Raw genomic sequence first — 5,400 nt, forward strand, 5'->3', positions numbered from 1 at the left:
GGGCGTCCAACTCCATCTCGCCGCCCCCTCCGAAGGAGACGAAGGTAGTTTTTGGGCGGCGGCTCCGGTCCGCGCCAAGCCAGATGTAGCGCCGGTCCCCCTCTTCTAGGTGTTGTCTCGTGCCCATCAGGCTCTTCATGAGACTGAGGCGGCGATCCTGCGGGAGTGGGAGGCGTTGGAGGCTGAACACCAGCGCATCAGCGACTAGCATACCCAGCTGGAGGAGCGCACCAAGGTGGCGTCCCGCCAATTCACCTTTGATCGGTCCGAGCTTGAGCGGGACCACAAGGACTACAAGAAGGACCTCCAGAAGGTGTGCACCCGAGAGCTGGAGGTGGCCCGGAACGAGAAGAGGTTGACCAAGAAGGAGGAGCACTTGAACCAGAGGGAGGAGGTCGTCATGGAGCTCCAGGCCAAGCTGAGTGCCTTCAACGAAATCCTGGAGGCACAGCGGGTTGAGCAGACCGCGGCTGTGGAGTCGCTGCAGAGGCTGCAGCGGGAGCTTGAGGGCAAGGCCTGCGACGCCACCCTCGCCGAGGAGAAGCTTAAGGCGCAAGGAGAATCCTTGGACAGGCGGGAGACTGACCTCACCAGGCGAGAGGCGGACCTCGCCAGGCAGGAGAAGGATCTCGCCTTCAAGGAGGAAATGCTTGAAAGGCGGGAGAAGTCGCTGGCCGAGCATGAGCTCAAGGCGGAGGAGAAGGAGCAGATGCTAGAGGAGCGGGTCCGCCAGTTCCAGGCGGCACAGGCGACGCAGGCAGCACCGGGCCCCCATACGGTGGAGGCAATGAAGAAAACGCTTGAGGATCTCCAGGCGAAGCATCGCGCCGGGGTCCAGCGCATCACCGCTTGGGCTAGCGAGGCGAGCACGACACTGGTGCCGTTAGGGATGAGTCCCATCCCGGTGTCGCAACTGCCGACGTCCATCTCCGACGCGCTCCCAGTGCTGGACTCCGCCGCCGACCGCCTCCGACGCCTGGACCAGATCCTTGGCGCCTACCTGGAGGCCGAAGGCGGCAGGCTCTGCCGGGCGGTAATCAAGTATATCCTAACGTGCTTCCGGAGCCACGACCCAGCCATCTCCTTGGAGCCAGTGATTGCCAGTCCGGTGGCCGCCACTGAAGACGCCGCCCGGGAGGCCGTACAAAATACCGTAGAACTGGTGGCCGAACGTTTCCAGCGGGATCCTGTTGATGATGAGTAGCTAGATCTGTAGAGAGAAGGCAAGGGTCCCGCTGGGAAGCAGCTTTGTAATATTTTTTGGTCTCTATAAGAGACTTTTGAGTACTATTTATCGATCAGTGTTAGCACTTATATGTATGCTATTTGTCATTGTTGTGTATGGCGTTACCAACTCCTCCCTGGTACTTGGCCCCCCTGGGATGTAGGCTCAACGTGTCGAAGCTGGATACCAGTATACCTAAGAAAGAGTTGGTGACTAGGCCCCCAGGAGGCAGCCTTGACTGGGACCTGGAACTGTACACAGCTTCAGCTAGGAAGTGTTAGTAGCACACCCATAGGACCCATCGTCTCGTATTAGCCATCCTTTGATTCATGCAACAGGACTTGCAGGATTGAGTCTGGGAAGCCAAGACTCATGTCCAGACCTACAAGGTCATAGCTCCAAATACTAGGGCACTCGTTGCAGAGTGGTGGAGGTGTAGGCTTAGGGTACGGGACCAGGCTAAGCGGCTACATAGCTCCGGACCACTCCAGGAAACAAGCGCTCGTTCTCTAGAACTGGACCCACAGGTTGCGGGACCCTCTGTATCATGATAGGGGTCCCGAACTACAAGCCTGACTTACTCAATTCAGATGTCATCATACCAGCAAGGGTGGGAACTGTATGGGTGGGTTAGATAAAAAATAATATCTGGAAACTGTATCAGAATAAAACTATCACAGAAGCACATCTGGGGGCGTAAATCCATTCTTTATAACTTGATATGCATGGGTACAGGGCAACAGGCCGGGTGAAAGTCGCCTAGAGGGGGGTGAATAGGGCAAATCTGAAATTTATAAACTTAAGCACAACTACAAGCCGGGTTAGCGTTAGAAATATAAACGAGTCCGAGAGAGAGGGCGCAAAACAAATCGTGAGCAAATAAAGAGCGAGACACGATGATTTGTTTTACCGAGGTTCGGTTCTTGCAAACCTACTCCCGTTGAGGTGGTCACAAAGACCGGGTCTCTTTCAACCCTTTCCCTCTCTCAAACGGTCACCTAGACCGAGTGAGCTTCTTCTTCTCAATCAAACGGGACGCAAAGTCCCCGCAAGGACCACCACACAATTGGTGTCTCTTGCCTTGGTTACAATTGAGTTTGATCACAAGAGTGGAGAAAGAAAAGAAGCAATCCAAGCGCAAGAGCTCAAATGAACACAACAAATCTCTCTCTCTAATCACTAAAGCTTTGTGTGGAGTTGGGAGAGGATTTGATCTCTTTGGTGTGTCTTGTATTGAATGCTATAGCTCTTGTAAGGTGTAGAAGTGTAGAAACTTGGATGCCATTGAATGTGGGGTGGTTGGGGTATTTATAGCCCCAACCACCAAAAATGGTCGTTGGAAGACTGCTGTCGCATGACGCACCGGACAGTCCGATGCGCCACCGGACACTGTCCGGTGCGCCAGCCACGTCAGCGAGCCGTTGGGGTTCGATCGTTGGAGCTCTGACTTGTGGGGCCTCTGGGCTGTTCGGTGGTGCACCGGACAGGTCCTGTAGACTGTCCGGTGCGCCAACTACGCGTCTTCTGTCCTCTGTGCGCGCAGGCGCGCATTAAATGCGTTGTAGCCGACCGTTACGCGCGAAGTAGCTATTGCTCCGCTGGCACACCGGACAGTCCGGTGAATTATAGCGGAGCGCCCTCTGAAATTCCCGAAGGTAGCAAGTTCAGCTTCAAGTGCCCTGGTGCACCGGACACTGTCCGGTGGCACACCGGACAGTCCGGTGCGCCAGACCAGGGTGCCTTTTGGGATGTCTTTAGCTCTTTTTGTTTGAACCCTTTCTTGGTCTTTTTATTGGCTTATTGTGAACCTTTGGCACCTGTAAAACTTATAGACTAGAGCAAACTAGTTAGTCCAATTATTTGTGTTGGGCAATTCAACCACCAAAATCAATTAGGAAAAAGGTGTAAGCCTAATTCTCTTTCAATCTCCCCCTTTTTGGTGATTGATGCCAACACAAACCAAAGCAAATATAGAAGTGCATAATTGAACTAGTTTGCATAATTGTAAGTGCAAAGGTTACTTAGAATTGAACCAATAAATTCTCATAAGATATGCATGGATTGTTCCTTTATATTTTTAACATTTTGGACCACGCTTGCACCACATGTTTTGTTTTTGCAAATCTTTTGTAAATTCTTTTCAAAGTCCTTTTTCAAATAGTCAAAGGTAAATGAATAAGATTTTGAGAAGCATTTTCAACATTTGAAATTTTCTCCCTCTGTTTCAAATGCTTTTCCTTTGACTAAACAAAACTCTCCCTTAATAAAATCCTCCTCTTAGTGTTCAAGAGGGTTTTAAATATTAATTTTTGAAGAGGGTATACCAATTTTAAATTATATCAACAGTAACATACCCATTGGAAAAATTCATTATTTCAATCCTTTTCTTAACTCAAATTTTGAAAATTGGTGGTGGTGTGGTCCTTTTGCTTTGGGCTAATACTTTCTCCCCCTTTGGCATGAATCGCCAAAAACGGATACTTGAGTGAAATATAAGCCCTTTTTACTACTTTCTCCCCCTTTGGTAAACAAAATATGAGTGAAGATTATACCAAAGATGGAGAGTTGCTCGGAGCGACGGCGAAGTATGAGTAACTGGATGGAGTGGAGTGGAAGCCTTTGTCTTTGCCGAAGACTCAAATTCCCTTTCAATCTATGTCTTAGTTTAAAGTACACTTGAAAACACATTAGTCATAGCATATATAAAAGAGACATGATCAAAGGTATATGAATGAGCTATGGGTGCAAAATATTTAAAAGAAATTCCTAGAATCAAGAATATTTAGCTCATGCCTAAGTTTGTTAAAAGTTTGTTCATATAGTGGCTTGGTAAAGATATCGGCTAATTGTTCCTTGGTGTTAATATATACAATTTCGATATCTCCCTTTTGTTGGTGATCCCTAAGAAAATGATACCGAATGGCTATGTGTTTAGTGCGGCTATGCTCAACGGGATTATCCGCCATGCGGATTGCACTCTCATTATCACATAGAAGAGGAACTTTGGTTAATTTGTAACCATAGTCCCTAAGGGTTTGCCTCATCCAAAGTAATTGCGCGCAACAATGACCTGCGACAATATACTCGGCTTCGGCGGTAGAAAGAGCCACAGAGTTTTGCTTCTTTGAAGCCCAAGACACCAGAGACCTTCCCAAGAACTGGCAAGTCCCCGATGTGCTCTTTCTATTGATTTTACACCCTGCCCAATCGGCATCCGAATAAACAATTAAATCAAATGTGGATCCCCGAGGGTACCAAAGCCCAAACTTAGGAGTATGAACTAGATATCTCAAGATTCGTTTTACGGCTGTAAGGTGAGCTTCCTTAGGGTCGGCTTGGAATCTTGCACACATGCATACGGAAAGCATTATGTCCGGTCGAGATGCGCATAAATAGAGTAAAGAGCCTATCATCGACCGGTATACCTTTTGATCGATGGATTTACCTCCCGTGTCGAGGTCGAGATGCCCATTGGTTCCCATGGGTGTCTTGATGGGCTTGGCATCCTTCATTCCAAACTTGTTTAGAATGTCTTGAATATACTTAGTTTGGCTAATGAAGGTGCCCTCTTGGAGTTGCTTCACTTGAAATCCTAAGAAGTACTTCAACTCCCCCATCATCGACATCTCGATTTTTTGTTTTATGATCCTACTAAATTCCTCACATGTAGATTCGTTAGTAGACCCAGATATAATATCATCAACATAAATTTGGTATACAAACAAATCATTGTCAAGAGTTTTAGTGAATAAAGTAGGATCCGCCTTTCCGACTTTGAAGTCATTAGTGATAAGAAAATCTCTTAGGCATTCATACCATGCTCTTGGGGCTTGCTTGAGCCCATAAAGCGCCTTAGAGAGTTTATACACATGGTTAGGATACTCACTATCTTCAAAGCCGGGAGGTTGCTCAACATAGACCTCTTCCTTGATTGGTCCATTGAGGAAGGCACTTTTCACGTCCATTTGATAAAGCTTAAAGCCATGGTAAGTAGCATAGGCAAGTAATATGCGAATTGACTCAAGCCTAGCCACGGGTGCATAGGTTTCACCGAAATCCAAACCTTCGACTTGTGAATACCCCTTGGCCACAAGTCGGGCTTTGTTCCTTGTCACCACACCATGCTCGTCTTGCTTGTTGCGGAAAACCCACTTGGTTCCTACAACATTTTGATT

This window comes from Zea mays, chromosome 8, assembly GCF_902167145.1.
Source record: "Zea mays cultivar B73 chromosome 8, Zm-B73-REFERENCE-NAM-5.0, whole genome shotgun sequence".
Taxonomy (NCBI): domain Eukaryota; kingdom Viridiplantae; phylum Streptophyta; class Magnoliopsida; order Poales; family Poaceae; genus Zea; species Zea mays.